The following is a 20,665-nucleotide window of genomic DNA, read 5'->3' on the forward strand; positions in this document are numbered from 1 at the left end:
CATTTGCAGAGTTGCTGCAACCACAGTGTATACTCTTTGATCCTTGTAACTTCATGAACAGTGACATCACCAGAAGTGACATATAATAGGTGGCACTGTGGATCCCACTCAACATGTGATAAAAGCTTGTGTGTAAGATTAGGGCACTATATCTGAGTCCTCATAAGTCTTTTCCATTCACAGTCAAAAGCATAACAGTGTTTCTCCAGTATTTGGGTGTCTTTCATAGATTCACATGCTTGAATATTCCCCGTCGTCGGAGTGGGAGTCCCACGGTAAATAAAATAGCAATAAATACTAATATATAATAATATGTAATACATAAATATATACATAATAAGGAAAAACCCAAAAAATGCATACAAGAAGCATCTGGTACCTAACCAAAGATTTCCCCATAGGAATGCATGGGGATAGAGAAATTCCAATGCAGCCTATCCTTGTCATTATGTTAGTCCAAACTGCAGCCAATCAGGCGTCAGCAGCCCTCTAGAACCTTCTCCTCAGAGCTCAAGCCCTCAGATTTTCTACCGCACGTCGTGTGTAAGGGAGTCTCCCTGAGCTCTGCTCAGTTTTCTTTCTTCAAGTGTTCCAGTTTCTCCAAAATGTCTTCAAGTAAGAAGTCTCTCTTCAGAGCTTGTTCCTCCTGTGGAAAGCTGAGATTATTTCATGACGACCCACACAGTAAGTGTATTTACTGCCTTTACCCGGACCATGATGTGGGCACCTGTAAACTCTGTAGAAAATTCTCAGAGAAAACTCAAAAGGACAGAGAAGGCCGTTTACTTGTCTGGCTTCAGAGGCTTAAGGACAAAGACAATGTACTTTCTGACGCTGAAAGTCTTGGGTCAGGCCGTTCTAAAGCAGCTTCTAAACGTGGTAGTGTGCAGGAGGTGCCTTCACCATTTCTTAAAAAGAGGAAAGTTTCCCTCGCTTTGACCCCTGCGGTGTCTTCACCTTTACCTACCACGTCTGGGCCCACGAGACAAAGCTCTCAGGCTCCTTCTGCTTCAAAGTCCAGTTTTTCTGTGAGGAAAACGGATTTTCCGTCGACGACAGTAGTTTCAGCTCCGTCGACGAGAATGGCTGTCTCTGGTTCCAAATCGACGACGACAGTCACGACGACGCTGGCCTCTGGATCGTCGTCAGCTTTAGCGTCGACGTCTTCATCGTCGATGAGAGTGATTCTCAGTTCTAAGACCGTGTCTTCTGTGATTCCTATTTCATCTTCGACGACGAAGAAAAGTCACTCGTCGACGACCCGGTCGTCGTCGACTAGAAGTGTGAAGGTTTTGACTCCGTCGACGCCCTCGTCGATGAGCACACCGTCGACGTCTGTCCCGTCGACGAGGGGGCCTGTGCCATCTGCTCCGTCGACGACCGCTCCGTCGACGACCGCTCCGTCGACGATGACTCCGTCGACGATGACTCCGTCGACGAAGACATTGAAAGTGAAGGCTCCGTCGACGATGGCTCCGACGATACCAATGAAGACTGCTCCGTCGACGGTCTCCTCGTCGACGATGGCATCCAAGACGGTCCCATCGCAGAAGTCAATTGATGTCATGCCGTCGACGCGTACGCAGGACACAATTTCGACGCCGGCCTCTTCATTTGCTACAATGCCTCTATTGCCTTTACAGTCCAGCAAACCACAATTCGAGACTTTTACAGAGCAAGAGATGATTATTCCTCCATCTCCACTGTTTGCTACTGATTCTGATCAAGAGTCTGATGACCAAGCGCACAGTCTTTCAGATCTAAATATTAAGTGCCAAGAATTCAGTAACGACGAGGAAGATCAGTATGGCCAACATCAAACGACTCACCCTCAAGTTCCAACTGCGATGTTGCCTATATCAATGATATCAAACCTCCAAAGTATGTTGGAAGATTACAATCGGCGTTTCCCACCAACGCCACAAGTTACAACGGTTCCATCGGTGCTGAATCCAGTTTCTAACCCGGTTATGGCTCCTCCTCAACCAGCGTCGCCTGTAACTGTTCACCGAACTACCTCGGTTCGTGTTCACACTACCATTTATCCGGAGGATGATGATGACGAGAATCCTCCAGAGCGTGAGGATGGTTAAGTTTCTGAAGTAGATGAGGATGGTGAAGAACATTTGGCGGAGTGGGATGACTATCGTGCTCAAACACCATCTCCTTCTCAGGTGCCAACAGCGGATTCTCCTCCAGTAGACATCGCGGGCTTCCACCAGTTAATGGACAGGGCAGCGCAGCGATTCAAATTGCCACGAGCACACCGAGAGGAAGATTGCTTCCTATACGATTTCAAGAACCAGCCATTGAAACAGATCCACACAGTCCCGATTATAGATTTCATCTTGTCTGAAGGGGAGAAAATAATGAAGACGCCAAACTCTCTGCCAGCACAACTGCCGAGGTTAGAGAAGAAATACAAAGCTCCTGTAGGATCTCCAGCATGCCTTACAGGTCAACCTAAGCCCGACTCTGTCGTCACGCAGGCAGCTCAACGTGGTTCAAAAAATCCGGCGTCTACAATCACTGCTCCTCCGGACCGTGAGGGCCGTCGCCTAGATGCTATTGGGCGAAAATTTTCCTCCATGTCCTCTACAACAGTTTGAGTAGCTAATGCAATGGCCATATTAGGCCGTTATGACCGTCAGGCTTGGGCTGACATGTCCGCCTATGTACCGTTACTCCCAGATGCTTCCAAGGCAGAAGCACAGAAAATTCTGCAAGAAGGAGAAAGGACGGCAGAAGAACTTATAGATTGCGCAGTGGATGTAGCCTGCACTGGTTTTCGCCAGCTCGCTGGAGCGGCCGTCCTGCGTCGCCAGGGTTGGTTACGCTCAACTTCATTTCGACAGGAAGTTCAGGCACGAATCCTAGATATGCCATATGACGGCGAGTCATTATTTGGAGCGCATATTGATGAAGCGCTACAATCCATTAAAAAGGACACGGACACTGCACGTGCTTTGGGTACCCTTCAGTTTAAGAAGCCGCCCTTTCGGGGTGCTCGAGGACGTGGCACTACATCCACTTTTCGTGGAGGAAGCAGTCAATATCGGTCCTTCAACCAAGGTAACCAGCGTTTCACCGGTAACCGCCAGCAGTCTTCCCGTCAGCAACCTGCCAGAAATTACAGAGGGAAGTCTAATTTCAGAGGAAAATCCAGCAAACGTCAATGACTTCTCTATCGAACGGAGAATTGGAGGTCAAATCTCTCTGTTTGGTTCTCAATGGTCCTCCATTACTACGGACCGTTGGGCACTCGACATTGTGAAGAGAGGCCATGCATTGGAATTTGTCGAGGTACCTCCTCCAACGCCACCTTCCGGACCGTCACCTCCGCACCTCAAAGAACTATTTCATCAGGTTCGCCTTCTCATTCAAAAAGGTGCGGTGGAAGTTGTGCCAAAGTCGCAGAGGGGGAAGGGGTTTTATTCCCGTTTTTTCCTTGTCATCAAAAAGAACGGAGAATGGAGACCAATACTGGACTTGAGAGCACTCAATCATTATCTCAAGGATCAGACCTTCCGTATGCTAACGCTTACAGAGATCTTGCGTTTGCTCTCAGTCGGAGATTTCATGACTACCATCGATCTCCGAGACGCCTACTTCCATGTCCCAATTCTAGCGGCTCATCGCAAGTTCCTGCGCTTCAAGGTGGGGCACCTTCATTTCCAATTCAGGGTCCTTCCATTTGGCCTCCGTTCAGCCCCCCGAGTCTTTACAAAAATGTTGGCTCCGGTCATGGCTTTTCTTCGTCTCCAAGGCATACAGATATTCCCATATCTCGACGACTGCCTCCTGAAATCACAATCCCGCGCACAACTTCTACACCATACTGCAGTCTGTCAGACAGTATTCCGTTCCTTGGGTCTGTCCATCAATCTGGAGAAATCTCAATTTCAGCCAACAACTTGCAAGGATTTCCTAGGAGCAACGCTGGACACCAAACTAGCCAAGGCATTTGTCTCCCGGGAACGTCAGCAGAGGATCCTCCGACTAGTTTCGCTACTTCTCGCAAAGAAGTGCGTTTCAGTCCGCTTGTTGAAGTCTTTTCTAGGGATGGCTTCGTCATGCATCGCTCTTGTCCCTCATTGCCGACTACGAGCACGACCTATCCAACAGGCTCTGGACAAACAGTGGCGTCAAGTCACCGGTTCCTTCAACGACCAGGTCTCCATCACCATTCCCATGAAGAAGGCGCTCAAATGGTGGGCACAACCACACCAGCTAGCGGCAGGCACGTCTTTTCTGTCCAACACCCCAGATCTGACACTAACGACGGATGCCTCCCTGGAGGGCTGGGGAGCTCACCTCCAAGACCTGTCCGTGAAAGGGAAATGGACTTTCCATCAAAAGACCTGGCACATCAACAAGTTGGAGCTTATGGCTATCTTTTTGGCCCTGAAATCATTTCAACCAGTGCTGCAGGGAGAGTCAGTTCTCATACAGACGGACAACACGACCTGCATGCATTATATAAACAAGCAGGGCGGAACGAAGTCTCCGGTGTTATCCCGCCTGGCAGAGGCGATTTGGGACTGGTCCATCAATCATCAAATCCAAATCACCGCAGTTCATCTTCCGGGGTTGTCCAACCTCCTGGCGGATTCCCTAAGCAGGTCCCGATCATCCAACCACGAGTGGGAACTCCACCAGTGTAATGGCTGGATTTTCTGAGTAGGTGGGATCAGCCCCTAGGGGCCCCTCCAACCCAGCCAGAACGTAATCACCTTCCCTCCTCAGGACCAACTATCCAGGCACCTGGTACCTACCTGAGGATGGGGAACTCGCAATATACAAGCTCATATTATTAAAAACACCACTAAATCTATAGGGATACTAAGAATACTCACTGATTACTAGGGATATCCATACCCTACACCACACTTATTCACATCAGTTGGTCTCGCGGCCACCCTGACCCAGACCGTTCTACCCTAGGGCAGATATGACACACAATCCGGTGCGTCTACACACGGGCCTGCAGAACCCAATGCTCCCTTTTCCAAACTGTTCGCAATCCTGCGAAACTACACGCCAGTATCCTCCCTGGCGTTCTCACTTATTCAAGCCACAATCCAGTGGGTATAAGCGTTGGTCTCCCACCCAACGTTCTCACTAACGCCGCATATCAACGACGACCACATTCCTATGAACACCTATACATATATATATATATATATTGGGAAGTCTCTTCACTAAGGGTCTGCTACTACAATAATATTATGGGATGGTGTACTAACTTAGTCCCTTGGTTGCAAGTCTCCTCTCTCCCTCACTATTACTTACCTGATCAGGGGTAGCATCTGTTCAAACAGTAATACCTACCAGGAGCGATTACCCTCACTGTATGGGGATAAAGATATACACACTATGTGACTGAGTTATTTCTTGATTTAAGCGCTCCTACCCCCTTTTTGATCCATCAGTGGCTCAACAGCAACTGGCTTGAAGCCAGGATAACTTTATCATAAAAGAACTCATGCACACTAATTCACTAATTCACTAATTAATGGGATCATTTATTATTAGTACAATATAAACCTTTACACAGAACTGACAAAGACTATAGGTAGAACACACCTCTGAAAGAGAAGGATTAAACATAACAGGAACACTCCGCTGAAAGGGAAAAGATTAGACATAAAGTGTAAGTGTAACTAATTCAGACTACCTCACCTATTAGAAGGAAGATTTCTCTCTCTGCCTCTGGTGGGATTAGGGCTCTCTCTGTCTCTCCCTCCTTCACCACATCACCACGCCTCTGGTTCAGTTGCTCCAGATGACAGCCTTCTTTGATGCTCTCTGCACTGCTTTCTCTCTCCTCATCTTCAGCAATCGTCTGCCTTCTTTCTCCATTCAAGAACTGCACTCTATTCTGCAGCTCCAGCAGACATCCTCTCTCTCTCTGCAAGCTGTTCTGTGCTCCAAGCTGTTCTAAGCACCACGCTGGACTGAACACCAAACTGAACTGAACACTAAACTGAACTGAACACTCCTCCTCTCCTGTAGCTCACTAATATGGAAGCTTGTCCTTTCATGGAAAGTTACGGCCAGTAACCTGCCGTCCACCAAATTCTTGTACCTCCCCGTACCAAGGACGCGTTCCCAGCTGGCCAGCCTGAAGTTGTGTCTTCGGAGTGGAGAAAAATACATTCCTTCGATAGGGGCCAGCCTGAACCGGTTCTCTCCAAGCGAACAACAGCTTTAACTATAAACTTTGCCTTTGCCCTGAAAAGCCTCTCAGCTTCATCAAGATGGAGTCCCTCTAGCTCTAGGCCTGTAGGCCTGAAAGGGGTGAAATGCTCCTTAGCTCTGTCAGAATACCTACATAAACCATACCAATGTGTCTAATATGTCAAAGCCAATAGGCAATAGACAGGTTAAAGTCAAGAATAAAGGCATATTAAGCAGCTATCCTCTTCTAGATCTGGAAAAAGGGCTTAAAAGGGCCAACACAGGCTATGAATACCTATACTAGATGCGAGCAAGATTAATGATCTATATCACTGCTAAATAAAGCCAAAAACTCTGCCATTACATTGCACCCCTAGATCCTTATCTTGCGAGCATCAGTAAACAACAACAACCATCTAAACAAACATCAACATAATCTATCCAACATAGGCTAAAAATACCTATCCTAGATGTGAGCAAGATTAAGATCTATATCACTGCTAAATAACTCTGCCATCCACCCTTAGATCCTTATCTTGCGAACATCTTATAAACAATAACATCCAGATAAACAAACATCAACACAATCTATCAACAAATCAAAACCTAAAAAACTCCCTAAAAACAATAACAACTCAAGGAAATTCCACCTGAAACTCAATTGTAGGGAATACAAACCTAAAAACAAATCAAAGCACCCTTGACTTGAATGCTGAAACATATCTGAGATTGGATCTGATAACAACAGAAACTAACCAAAGCATCTTCAAACTAAATGTGCCTCAACTTCTAATGATAACTGGTGAAATCTAGTGATGTAGGGACTTATGTGTTGAATGAAAACAGCAAGGGGCCTAAATGGGGCCTACTTCGGACAACTTAAGCCTAAATGAGGCCTACCTACTATTGTCAACTTAAGAACTAAATGTGTTTCAACTTCTAATAAGAAAACAACAAAGGGCCTAAATGAGCCCTACCTACTATAGGCAACTTAAGCTAATGATGACTCATGAAACTATTGGTGTAGGAGCTAGTTTGTGGGATGAAAATAACAATGGGCCTAAATGAGGCCTACCTACTGACATATGTCAATTTAAAGTGAAATCTGAGAAGTAAACATGACAAACTGTGTCAAGGTTTGGGCAAACATCAATACATAATCATACTAAAAGACACACCACCCAGAACAATACAAAGTCTAAGGTAACCACCCTTTGATCAATCAAGGCGAAAATGTAAGAACAGTAAAAAAAAAAAAAAAAACAACCCCATTTCTACAAGATAGCTGGTGTAACATCAAGCTTTGAACAACAAAACAACCATTTTAAATCACACTGTGAAACACATGTGTGCATCACCATTCAAAAAAAAAAAGTCCTTCATTGGCAAAAACTGTTTTGAAGAAAACAGAAAAACTATAATAGGTGACATGTTTTTTGCTTTAAAAGTGGGGCCTGCTTGTCCAAGGGATTATGCATCAAAATACATGTATAATTCTGTCACAAATAAAACATGTTTGTGGTTTTTTTTTTTTTTTAAAGTGGGGCCTGCTCGTAGTGATGGCAACAAAAAAATGCAGGCCAAGGAATTATGTAACTCAGTCCAAATTCTTCAGTGTAGGCCACCATCCTGCATCCTCGGTATCCGGACACTTCCTCCGATGCGGCCATCCATCACCCTTCCGGTCTGGTCTGGTCTGGTCTGGTCTGGTTCCATCATCCAAAAACAATAAACTAATATAAAAACATGAAAGTAAAAAGCTAAAACAAGAAAAGAAGTGGAAGGGGGACGGACCCACGCACAACCACAACTCAGCAATCCTAGGAACAAGAGAACAAGTATCATTATTCTTGCAAAATAAAATTTTCCATTTAAAAAGCACCCCGGGTGCCTTTCATTATTGAAAAGAAAATATCCTAATTAATTAAAAACATTCAAAATTTAACTTTTAATAACATTGCGCAGGGCCTAACATACCCTAATCCTCACTAAGCCAGACCCTCCCTTCAGAGCAGGAGCCATGCTACAGTATGAAGCTACTTGAAACACTGCCATATGATGAGCCTCTCTAAGCCAGCCCCTCCCTTAAATAAACAAGCCATCCGCGGAAGAAAATTGGATTGTAGCCAATCATAACCAACAGGGACGTGATCGAAACCTGCAGAGCAAAGGAAAAAAAAAAAAAACTCGTCTGCACAAACCAGCCGGTCTGCCAAGGTCGACAAACAAATATCTTTGCCTGTTCTCAGGCCTTGGTGTGCCAACCAACGAAAGCTAGCATTTTAAAAAAAACAATTCTGTTACAGTGTACTGCCAATTAAAAAGCTCCAGTTTTTAAAAAGACTTTTGTCCAACTAATTCAGCTAAAGGCAAGACATTTAAAATATGGGCACTTATTTAGAAAGGGGCAACTAACTTATGCACACAAGATTATACATTCTGCATTTGGGAAAAAAAACGAATTAACATGGTCCATTGTCAGCTGCTGAAAGAGAAATAATTTGTAAAACAACATAAAATGCAGATACATTTCAACATTGTATTTAATTTAAGGTTTTGCTGACACATTTATAAATATTTACAAAAAGGGGTGGTGAGGGACAGAGTCTCTGAATTAAGCAGAAAGCTCTCACCCAGTCAAAAGATCAGGGCTAGATCCAACACCGTTTTTTAGCTCACTGCACCATCCCAGTTTCAGAACCTGGCTGTATGCAAATTAGTCTGTTCCTGTCCCAGTGCATGATGGGAACAGGACAAACCAAACTACAGAAGCCAATTCTTACACTGGGAAGGAAACAAGCTCCCGGGGACCGGTTTCTGGCATTACAGCCGTCTTCGGCCCGGTTTGCTTGAATCCTGATGGTGCAATGAGCAAGGGTCTCACATCTGAGAATACCCTTCCACGCTTAGGGTGGACAAAAATATTTACAAAAAGGGGTGGTGAGGGACAGAGTCTCTGAATTAAGCAGAAAGCTCTCACCCAGTCAAAAGATCAGGGCTAGATCCAACACCGTTTTTTAGCTCACTGCACCATCCCAGTTTCAGAACCTGGCTGTATGCAAATTAGTCTGTTCCTGTCCCAGTGCATGATGGGAACAGGACAAACCAAACTACAGAAGCCAATTCTTACACTGGGAAGGAAACAAGCTCCCGGGGACCGGTTTCTGGCATTACAGCCGTCTTCGGCCCGGTTTGCTTGAATCCTGATGGTGCAATGAGCAAGGGTCTCACATCTGAGAATACCCTTCCACGCTTAGGGTGGACAAAAATATTTCAGTTTTTAACGTCTTTATTGCGAATTGTTATTCATAAAAGACACACATACAAAACAAACAGTACAAATTAATTTAACAGAATCTTAAAATATCAAATCAATACTAACAAGCAAATAAAGAGTAACAGTAATTAGTTAGATAAAAATTCCCAATTAAACATACATTTATAGACGTCAAGAAGGAAAAATTACTAGAAATATAAAAAGAAAAACGTACAAAAATACATTTGTATATGAAAGAAAACTGGACATCAATTCTGGTCAGACCATAGTATAATGCAAAAGCATACTATTCAAAATTATTCAAGACGATAAGTTTCGAACTGACTTGATCCTGATTAGCCAAGCCCATCCAAGAAATTTAGCCATTCCAATGGATAGCCATTCAGCAGTATTTGTTCTCAGAATGTACAAAGCTTCGCTACTCACTCGGGTATTAAGTCTGGAGCATACTGGTTTCAACCATTTACATCGTGGGTCACTATAAGCAGTACATACAAATAAAAAGTGACCTAATGTTTCTCTGCAAACGGTACAACAGGGGCAAAGGGATGATTCTGTCTTCTGCCAACCATTAGTAAAAGCCCTCAATGGAAGTGTTCCTACACGAAACTGATGGTATAATTTTCTATCTAATGTTTTAGGAATAACATCCCAATAGTTCTCTATGTGAGGGACTATTTTATGAAGCAGAAACTGACCTGTCAAGTTCTGTTTCTCCGTTAGAACAACATGTTCTACTTTTACCATTGACCAGAAAAGTTGCTTGAAGTCTTTTTTTGTAGGGAAAGTATTAGAACCCGGCTCAGACCAGAGCAAAGGAAGACCCATTTTGATCAGAGCGGTCTTAATTTGCTTAAACCACGGTATGTCACCGGCCCCCTGCTGCATTCTCACATCCTGTATTTCTCGGGCAAACATGGCAAGTTCTGGAGTAGACCATATGCGCCTCCATAGGGCTACCATCCTGTAGAGGGCTTGAAGTTTGATGGAATACAAGCCCATATCCATTAATAATGGTAGGACTGGTGTTGAAGGGGGCAGGCTGACAAGGTTTCGAAGGAATTTGCTCTGAATCCTATCTAAAACAGACAGGTCCACACAGCCCCAGATATCGGCCCCATATAAAATAGCTGAACTAATTTTGGCACTATAGATTTTAAGAGCCGGTAAAACTCTTTTAGTGAGAGAGCATCGCTGCTCCTTCACTAAACAACCGGACAAGCGAGCAAATTTCAAACTGAGCGCAGCCACTTGTTCTTTCCATCTTAATCTATAGTCTATTGAAACACCAAGGTATGTCATAGCTTCAACCTGCTCCAAACTAGACCCATTCATGGTAACATACCCCCTCTTCGGTTTATTTTTTGTCAAGACCATGAACTTAGTTTTATTGATGTTAATTTCCAGGTCATTCTCATTACAGAAGTCCACAAATTTATTTATAGCCACTTGCAGACCCTTCTGTGTTTTAGCCAGTATAAGAGTATCGTCAGCAAATATTAAAAGAGGGAATTTAGTCCCACCCAAAGAAGGGGCATCAGTCGGAGTGTCTGTGAGAAATTTCACCACCTGGTTAATAAAGAGTATAAACAGGGTAGGAGCCAGGACACAGCCCTGCCTCACTCCACGTGTCACGGGGAAGGTGTCTGTGACCTGACCCTGCCGCCCCCATCTAACTCTGGCAAAATTTCCCTCATGCATCCTGATTGTGAGATCAAGGAGTGCGGCAGGCACACCCATCCTTCTCAGGGCTGACCACATCTTTGCTCTTGGGACCAAATCAAATGCTGATTTGAGGTCCACAAATGCAGCATATATCGTGCCACCTCTCAGGAATACGGTTTTCCAGAAAATCATGACAAATCTTAATATCTGGTCAACTGTGCTAGTGTATTCCCTAAAACCCGCCTGCATAGGAGACAGAATGTCAACTTCAGACATCCATGAGTGAATTTTTCCTAACAACATTCGAGCTACAACCTTTTGAAGGGCATCAATAAGACTGATGGGTCTGTAGTTCCCTGCATCAGTTCTGTCCCCTTTTTTATACACGGGCAGAATCTCTGCCCCTTTCCATGAGATGGGAATCTCAGTCCCTCTAGCTATTGCATTTGCCAAAAGTGTTATATACGGGACCCAATGCAATTGATCATACTTAAAAAGGTCCGCAGGGATGCAGTACATACCTGGGGCTTTTCCGTTCTGCACTTGGTTTAGGGCGGTGATCGCTTCTGATTTAGTAAAGACAATGTGATCATGAGATGGCACAGGAAACTGTACGCTGGCATCTTCCCTATTGTTAAGGGAGATCCGTTCCGCGACACTAAACTGTGCCTCAAAATGCTTGACCCATTGCTCAACTGGAACATAATTAACAGGAACATGCATATTACCCGTCCCACCCCATTTAACAACCTCCCAGAATTTTTGTTGGTTGGATGAGGTGCTTGCCTGGTATAAATCCAACCAACGCTGGTCATCCCATCTGGTTTTTGCCTCTTTAAGTACTTTCCTGTATTTTGCCCTGGCCAACCTTATATCCCTGGCTATTTTAGATTTAATAGCAGATAACAAAGAGCTATGGGCGGCACGACAAGACTTGTCGTACCACTTAGACTTAGGTTGCACTATTATCCTTCCTTTAACTGGTTCAATAAAAAAAGATTTAATTTTATTAAAAAGAGACTCGTGAATCATCCCAATTTGATCAGGTGAGATTCCTTCATCAAATAAGGGTACTATCAGGTTTGTTGCAGTTATGACCTCATCGGCTACTTTATTGATAATAGAGGGGTTATCTAGTAACCTGGCCCATCTTACCCTTCTGCAATCATTCGTAAGACCAGCATCTGCAGTATAGATGCTGGTTGCAGGATCCAAAAACAAACCCTCCTGCAATAATAGCTTTACAGCCAGGGGATTGTGATCGCTTTCAGATCTCGTGACCACCGCCATATCCTCCAATAATTTCCAGTATTCTAATCTTAACAAGAAATAGTCAATGCGACTCGAGTGCAGGGAATTATCAAATGTAACCATTCCCATTGTATCTGATTTGGTCCTGCCATTTGCTGCACGCAAATTCCAATCAAGGCACAGACCTAACCACTGCATAGCAGCCTCAGTAACTTTTTTAACTGGTGGAATGGTTAAATGAGGGATATTCCATAACTGGTCAATCTCCCCATAACCCCCATCAACAAGGCTAGGAAAAGGTTCAAAAGAACAATTAAAATCACCTGCCACCATAACACATTTATCTCTACTAATACTATTCAATACAGAATCCAGTTCAGCTATCACACTCGCGGGCTTCCCTCCTGGTAGCCCTCTTGCATAAATATTAATAAGGAAAAAAACCTGTTTATTTACACCACATAATTTCAGGGCCAGAACATCATTACTCACAGTGGGAAGGTCTGTTATCGCAAAGGCTAAAGATTGTTTTATCCAGATGACCAGGCCACCCGACGGACGTCCCTTCAATCCTTTGCAGGCTGGTTTATAATAGTTAAGATAGCCAACTCGATAGATAGGCTCTGTTGACCAACTTTCCTGCAGAACAATTATATCGTGTGAATCTATAAAGGAACACCACTCAGCCTCTGACATTTTCCCCCTCAATCCCGCTACATTCCATGATAAGACTGTCAGAATGTGAGGTGGTTTCTCTCCCATAGATACCATTGGACTCATAGTTTCTACTATATTCAAAGGGCTAGGTGTACAGTTAGGGTGTATATCCCTTTCTACCTCCCTCTGTACTACATTGATGGACCCTAAAGCAATCTCCATTACAGGGGTTTTCAAATTATTTAGGGGCTGGGTTACTACAACTTCAGGTACCCCAATATCTAAAGATTCAGCATCTTGTCAATCTACACCTTCTAGCCCTGACAATGGTGCAAACCGGTTTGCAAGGCGAGGATAAAACATTGGGTAGATCGGAGTTTCAGGTTGAAATCTGCCTCTAAACCTATCCCTTCTTTTGTGGTGGATTGGGGATTGGGGTCTAGTAGCGTATAAGGTAGGATAAAAATAATGCAGTGATAGTGTTTGCACATCTCCAACTCTTCCAAATCTTGCTTCCCTACTGATAAATTCAGTTACCCATGGTTCTCTAAAACTAATAACCACACAGTCACCCTCAAGGTCTTTTTTCTCAAAGCCTACCCAGTCCACCCTCCTTACATTAAGGATTTCAGGTTTTAAATCGGGGGGAAGCGGACGGTTTTTATTAAGCCAAAATATGACCTTATTGTAAAGATCCTTGTGTGTTTCTCTCGTGCCACTACTAAGGGGAGCCACACCAGTTAAAATAATAGTATATGGCACTGATTCCGGGGGGAGATTCACACACTGCTTCCTTGGGATAGATTTGGGGTGATGACTTAAAGCCTTATTCTGTGTAGAAGTTGGGTTTCTCTGATTCTGCGGGTTTACAGCAGACTTTAGCCCAGTTGAGTTCTCCATGGTTACTTTTTTGGGAACTGGTACTGTTTTATCTTGTGCTGATTTGGAAGTAGGTAACCCCGCTTTGGAGGTATTTTTGCTGTTATTACCATGATTATTATTGGCCCCTATATTATTATTGGCCATAGTAGTAGGCAAATTAGTGGGAGGGGCGAGGGGATTCAATCCTTTTGGTACTAAGCCAGCAAGGATTTTATTCGATGACACTATATTATCTTTAACCAATTTGTCTAAGGCATCCATTTTATCGTTTAACAATCTAGTCCTTTCGAAAAGTGGTAAAAGAAGTGATTTGAGTAGTAACTCAGTCCTGGCCAGGAAAATTTCTTCTGAGATACTAATTGTAGGATTACATTCCTCAGGATGGACAGTCAGATTAGTATTAGGTGGCTACGAGGGAGATGAAATAAAGTTTCCCGCACCCTCAGTTTGTACATCTATGTCAGGTGAATCTACCCTTTTACGCTTCCCACGGTTATGGGAAGATGTATGTTGTGAACTAAAAGTGGAATCCATATGTTCAGTACTGACATTAAGATTAGGCGAATCTGAAAGGCCAGATTTCTCACTAACCAGGTCTAAGACAATAGTCCCACCATTCGATAGGTTGCCTTGTGCAGTGTTAAATACACTTTCTTGGTTTGTCCCCACTACCTCCACAGAATAGTTATCGGGAGCAGTTAACAATAACGACTCCGCATTAATATCGTTACTATTTGAAGTCAACAATGTAAGTGGGACAGGGGGGACATCCGCACTAATTTTACCAAGAGAGGAACGTTTGCCCGTAATAATATCAAGCGAAAGACGCTTTTCAACCAAGGCTATCTCCTTTTCCAAAACGGCAGTAGAACGTGTGAAAAATTGATCAATAGTCCCGGTAAAAGTGCCATTTGAAGTGGAAACCTGAACCTGTCTTTCTTTACCCGACCTTAGGGGCATGTTTGTAAAGAAATTACAAGGGTCTAAAATTTCACGGGTCTCAATAAACAATTAATGAATATACATGATATATACCTCAAGATAAAAAATACCAAATATTAAGACCAAATAAAAATTAAAAAACCACAGTTTAGGAAAGAATAAATGTTAGATGGGTGGCCCTGCCCGGCCTCCTGCGGCCCCGGACGGCCACAGACGGTCCCGCCCTTGTCCCGGGCTTCTCCCGCGCGCTCTCCCGCGCTGCGGAAGTAGTATTGGATTAATGTAGAAAGAGGTGGAAGGGGTGGGAGGGGTCGGGGAGAGCGGCCCAGGTGTTGGTCCTCCGGGCTGGCAGGCGCTCCTGGGAGTTGAAGTCCCTCCTGAGCGCACGCCGCTCGCAGCCCCGTCAGTAAACTCCCCCAGCTGACCCTCCAATCTCCAGGCTGCAGAAGTTCACACAGCGCGATGCGGGGCCCGCGGAGCGGGTTCCGCGAGCTGTGGGATAACAGGCAAGACAAGTAAGTCCCTGGCAGAGTGCTCTCTAATCAGCAAAGCGTCCCACTCGCTCACAGGGAAATGCTGCTTAAAAACGGTCGGTGGAAGGGTGGGAGGGGTCGGGGAGAGCGGCCCAGGTGTTGGTCCTCCGGGCTGGCAGGCGCTCCTGGGAGTTGAAGTCCCTCCTGAGCGCACGCCGCTCGCAGCCCCGTCAGTAAACTCCCCCAGCTGACCCTCCAATCTCCAGGCTGCAGAAGTTCACACAGCGCGATGCGGGGCCCGCGGAGCGGGTTCCGCGAGCTGTGGGATAACAGGCAAGACAAGTAAGTCCCTGGCAGAGTGCTCTCTAATCAGCAAAGCGTCCCACTCGCTCACAGGGAAATGCTGCTTAAAAACGGTCGGTGGAAGGGTGGGAGGGGTCGGGGAGAGCGGCCCAGGTGTTGGTCCTCCGGGCTGGCAGGCGCTCCTGGGAGTTGAAGTCCCTCCTGAGCGCACGCCGCTCGCAGCCCCGTCAGTAAACTCCCCCAGCTGACCCTCCAATCTCCAGGCTGCAGAAGTTCACACAGCGCGATGCGGGGCCCGCGGAGCGGGTTCCGCGAGCTGTGGGATAACAGGCAAGACAAGTAAGTCCCTGGCAGAGTGCTCTCTAATCAGCAAAGCGTCCCACTCGCTCACAGGGAAATGCTGCTTAAAAACGGTCGGTGGAAGGGTGGGAGGGGTCGGGGAGAGCGGCCCAGGTGTTGGTCCTCCGGGCTGGCAGGCGCTCCTGGGAGTTGAAGTCCCTCCTGAGCGCACGCCGCTCGCAGCCCCGTCAGTAAACTCCCCCAGCTGACCCTCCAATCTCCAGGCTGCAGAAGTTCACACAGCGCGATGCGGGGCCCGCGGAGCGGGTTCCGCGAGCTGTGGGATAACAGGCAAGACAAGTAAGTCCCTGGCAGAGTGCTCTCTAATCAGCAAAGCAAAGGGGTGGTGAGGGACAGAGTCTCTGAATTAAGCAGAAAGCTCTCACCCAGTCAAAAGATCAGGGCTAGATCCAACACCGTTTTTTAGCTCACTGCACCATCCCAGTTTCAGAACCTGGCTGTATGCAAATTAGTCTGTTCCTGTCCCAGTGCATGATGGGAACAGGACAAACCAAACTACAGAAGCCAATTCTCACACTGGGAAGGAAACAAGCTCCCGGGGACCGGTTTCTGGCATTACAGCCGTCTTCGGCCCGGTTTGCTTGAATCCTGATGGTGCAATGAGCAAGGGTCTCACATCTGAGAATACCCTTCCACGCTTAGGGTGGACAAAAATATTTACAAAAAGGGGTGGTGAGGGACAGAGTCTCTGAATTAAGCAGAAAGCTCTCACCCAGTCAAAAGATCAGGGCTAGATCCAACACCGTTTTTTAGCTCACTGCACCATCCCAGTTTCAGAACCTGGCTGTATGCAAATTAGTCTGTTCCTGTCCCAGTGCATGATGGGAACAGGACAAACCAAACTACAGAAGCCAATTCTTACACTGGGAAGGAAACAAGCTCCCGGGGACCGGTTTCTGGCATTACAGCCGTCTTCGGCCCGGTTTGCTTGAATCCTGATGGTGCAATGAGCAAGGGATGGGGCAGTGAGATAAATAACGGTGATGGATCAAGCCCTGCTCTTTGGACTGGGTAAGAGTGGTCTGCTTAACTCAGACACTCTGTTCATCACCACCCCCTTTTCTGTATCGTTTTTGGCCACTATAGGTGTGGCAGGGTATACTCAGACATGAGTCCCTTTCTCACTGCTCCATCAGGATTCAAGCAAGCCGGGCCGAAGAGGCTGAAATGCCAGAAACCGGTCCCCGGTAGCTTGTCTCCTTTCTGGTGAAGAATTGGCTTGGTAGTTTGGTCTGCCCTGTTCCCATGATGCACTGGGCCAGGGACAGACTAATTTGCATATAGCCAGGTTCTGAGCTGGGATGGGGCAGTGAGATAAATAACGGTGATGGATCAAGCCCTGCTCTTTGGACTGGGTAAGAGTGGTCTGCTTAACTCAGACACTCTGTTCATCACCACCCCCTTTTCTGTATCGTTTTTGGCCACTATAGGTGTGGCAGGGTATACTCAGACATGAGTCCCTTTCTCACTGCTCAATCAGGATTCAAGCAAGCCGGGCCGAAGAGGCTGAAATGCCAGAAACCGGTCCCTGGTAGCTTGTCTCCTTTCTGGTGAAGAATTGGCTTGGTAGTTTGGTCTGCCCTGTTCCCATGATGCACTGGGCCAGGGACAGACTAATTTGCATATAGCCAGGTTCTGAGCTGGGATGGGGCAGTGAGATAAATAACGGTGATGGATCAAGCCCTGCTCTTTGGACTGGGTAAGAATGGTCTGCTTAACTCAGACACTCTGTTCATCACCACCCCCTTTTCTGTATCGTTTTTGGCCACTATAGGTGTGGCAGGGTATACTCAGACATGAGTCCCTTTCTCACTGCTCCATCAGGATTCAAGCAAGCCGGGCCGAAGAGGCTGAAATGCCAGAAACCGGTCCCCGGTAGCTTGTCTCCTTTCTGGTGAAGAATTGGCTTGGTAGTTTGGTCTGCCCTGTTCCCATGATGCACTGGGCCAGGGACAGACTAATTTGCATATAGCCAGGTTCTGAGCTGGGAGGGGGCAGTGAGATAAATAACGGTGATGGATCAAGCCCTGCTCTTTGGACTGGGTAAGAGTGGTCTGCTTAACTCAGACACTCTGTTCATCACCACCCCCTTTTCAGTATCGTTTTTGGCCACTATAGGTGTGGCAGGGTATACTCAGACATGAGTCCCTTTCTCACTGCTCCATCAGGATTCAAGCAAGCCGGGCCGAAGAGGCTGAAATGCCAGAAACCGGTCCCCGGTAGCTTGTCTCCTTTCTGGTGAAGAATTGGCTTGGTAGTTTGGTCTGCCCTGTTCCCATGATGCACTGGGCCAGGGACAGACTAATTTGCATATAGCCAGGTTCTGAGCTGGGATGGGGCAGTGAGATAAATAACGGTGATTGATCAAGCCCTGCTCTTTGGACTGGGTAAGAGTGGTCTGCTTAACTCAGACACTCTGTTCATCACCACCCCCTTTTCTGTATCGTTTTTTGCCACTATAGGTGTGGCAGGGTATACTCAGACATGAGTCCCTTTCTCACTGCTCCATCAGGATTCAAGCAAGCCGGGCCGAAGAGGCTGAAATGCCAGAAACCGGTCCCCGGTAGCTTGTCTCCTATCTGGTGAAGAATTGGCTTGGTAGTTTGGTCTGCCCTGTTCCCATGATGCACTGGGCCAGGGACAGACTAATTTGCATATAGCCAGGTTCTGAGCTGGGATGGGGCAGTGAGATAAATAACGGTGATGGATCAAGCCCTGCTCTTTGGACTGGGTAAGAGTGGTCTGCTTAACTCAGACACTCTGTTCATCACCACCCCCTTTTCTGTATCGACACATTTATAAAAGCATACATTTTAATTTAAATTTGGGAAAATAATAATGTTACATTTTAACATTTTTTTTTCTTTCAAAGGCACATGGTTGCCTTCCACTAATTAAAAGCACATGTTACCATGCACTGTCGGGCAAGATTGATTATTCTGAACCTGTGATCATTGCAACCAGCACATTCCTGTCTAGATGGAAACCCTCAAAGAAATAATTAATGAAAACAGCTCCGTAGCGTGCACTCTAACGGGCCATCTTTTTAACATTTCACTCATTTAAAAAAAAAAAAACACAGCTCTCTCCGTAATCCGACTGGTTGATTTATAACCACATCAGTTCCAAGGCAAACCCAAACAAATTCGTAGACGCATTTCAAAAAGAATGTGAAATGAACAAAAACCCTTTGCAAAGCACAAGATGGTACCTTTCCGTCAAGAGAGAAAAAAAAAAAAAAGGTCAAAATCAAACCATCAAATAATCCTTAAAATAATCCACTGACTTTTATAGTCAGGTCAGATAACCATGCATGTTGACAGCATGTAAAAAATAAAGACTGCCATCTCAACTCAAGATATTAACCCTTTGGCAGCTCAAGCAGAATCATTTCCCAACGTCTGCAGATACATGGGAAAGTCATGAGCACATTTCTTCACGTTTACAGATGACATGTACACATATTTTCAAAACGTTATCCCCAAGCACCCGAGAGAGATCCAGCTCTCTCCTGCCTAACGTAATGATAACATGCCCTGTCCAAGCCATGACCACATGGCGCTATTCACAAGCCATATTCACAAGACAAACTTTTCACAAACAACATTTCCAAGGCGCAATGCACAAGGAACACAATAGATCAACATGAGAACATGCACCTCACAAGCCACAATAATATGGCGCTATTCACAAGCCATATTTACAAGACAAGCTTTTCACAAACAATGTATCCAAGGCGCAATGCACAAGGAACACAATAGATCAACATGAGAACATGCACCTCACAAGCCACATTAATATGGCGCTATTCACAAGTCATATTTACAAGGAGCTATATTCAAAGAACTCCACAAATCATATTACAATGAACACATTTCACATTGCACAGCATAAGCAGATGCAGCAAGCAATTGAATGGGCAATTTAAAAGCATTTTTTACACACATTTATACAATTGGACCATCACAAAGATGTAACTGGCTTCCTCATGTAATGCATCCTTCAATTCTGACAGTTTAAACACCAAGATGAAACCCATTCCTTCCACCCTGAATAAACCAAATGCCATGATGTAATGCAATCTCCTCACGCTGCAACTGTTCAAGCCCATAGGTCTAACAGGCTACATAAACTGCAACATTACGCCTGATGGAACCAGCGTTCAGGGCACTCCCTCAGAACACATGGGAAACAATCTAAGCACATGGCCAGGCACACAGGCTTCGTAAGATGACGACTACGCCAAAATGTAATGGCTGGATTTTCTGAGTAGGTGGGATCAGCCCCTAGGGGCCCCTCCAACCCAGCCAGAACGTAATCACCTTCCCTCCTCAGGACCAACTATCCAGGCACCTGGTACCTACCTGAGGATGGGGAACTCGCAATATACAAGCTCATATTATTAAAAACACCACTAAATCTATAGGGATACTAAGAATACTCACTGATTACTAGGGATATCCATACCCTACACCACACTTATTCACATCAGTTGGTCTCGCGGCCACCCTGACCCAGACCGTTCTACCCTAGGGCAGATATGACACACAATCCGGTGCGTCTACACACGGGCCTGCAGAACCCAATGCTCCCTTTTCCAAACTGTTCGCAATCCTGCGAAACTACACGCCAGTATCCTCCCTGGCGTTCTCACTTATTCAAGCCACAATCCAGT

The 20,665-nt window shown here is 45.6% G+C and overlaps 1 long non-coding RNA gene across 2 annotated transcripts in view; it reads right to left on the minus strand.

The window, feature by feature from the left end:
- LOC147709433 (uncharacterized) overlaps positions 1–20,665 on the minus strand; it is a 90,031-nt gene that overhangs the window by 21,228 nt on the left and 48,138 nt on the right. Inside the window, exon 3 of one of the 2 annotated variants that reach the window (XR_015296550.1) lies at positions 7,718–8,000. The exons of the other annotated variant lie outside the window; for it this stretch is intronic. This is a non-coding gene — a long non-coding RNA (uncharacterized LOC147709433). Of the gene's footprint in view, positions 1–7,717; positions 8,001–20,665 lie in introns of those variants that run through there. 2 annotated transcript variants of the gene reach the window in all.

Source organism: Lissotriton vulgaris, chromosome 6 (genome assembly GCF_964263255.1).
Source record: "Lissotriton vulgaris chromosome 6, aLisVul1.2, whole genome shotgun sequence".
NCBI lineage: Eukaryota > Metazoa > Chordata > Amphibia > Caudata > Salamandridae > Lissotriton > Lissotriton vulgaris.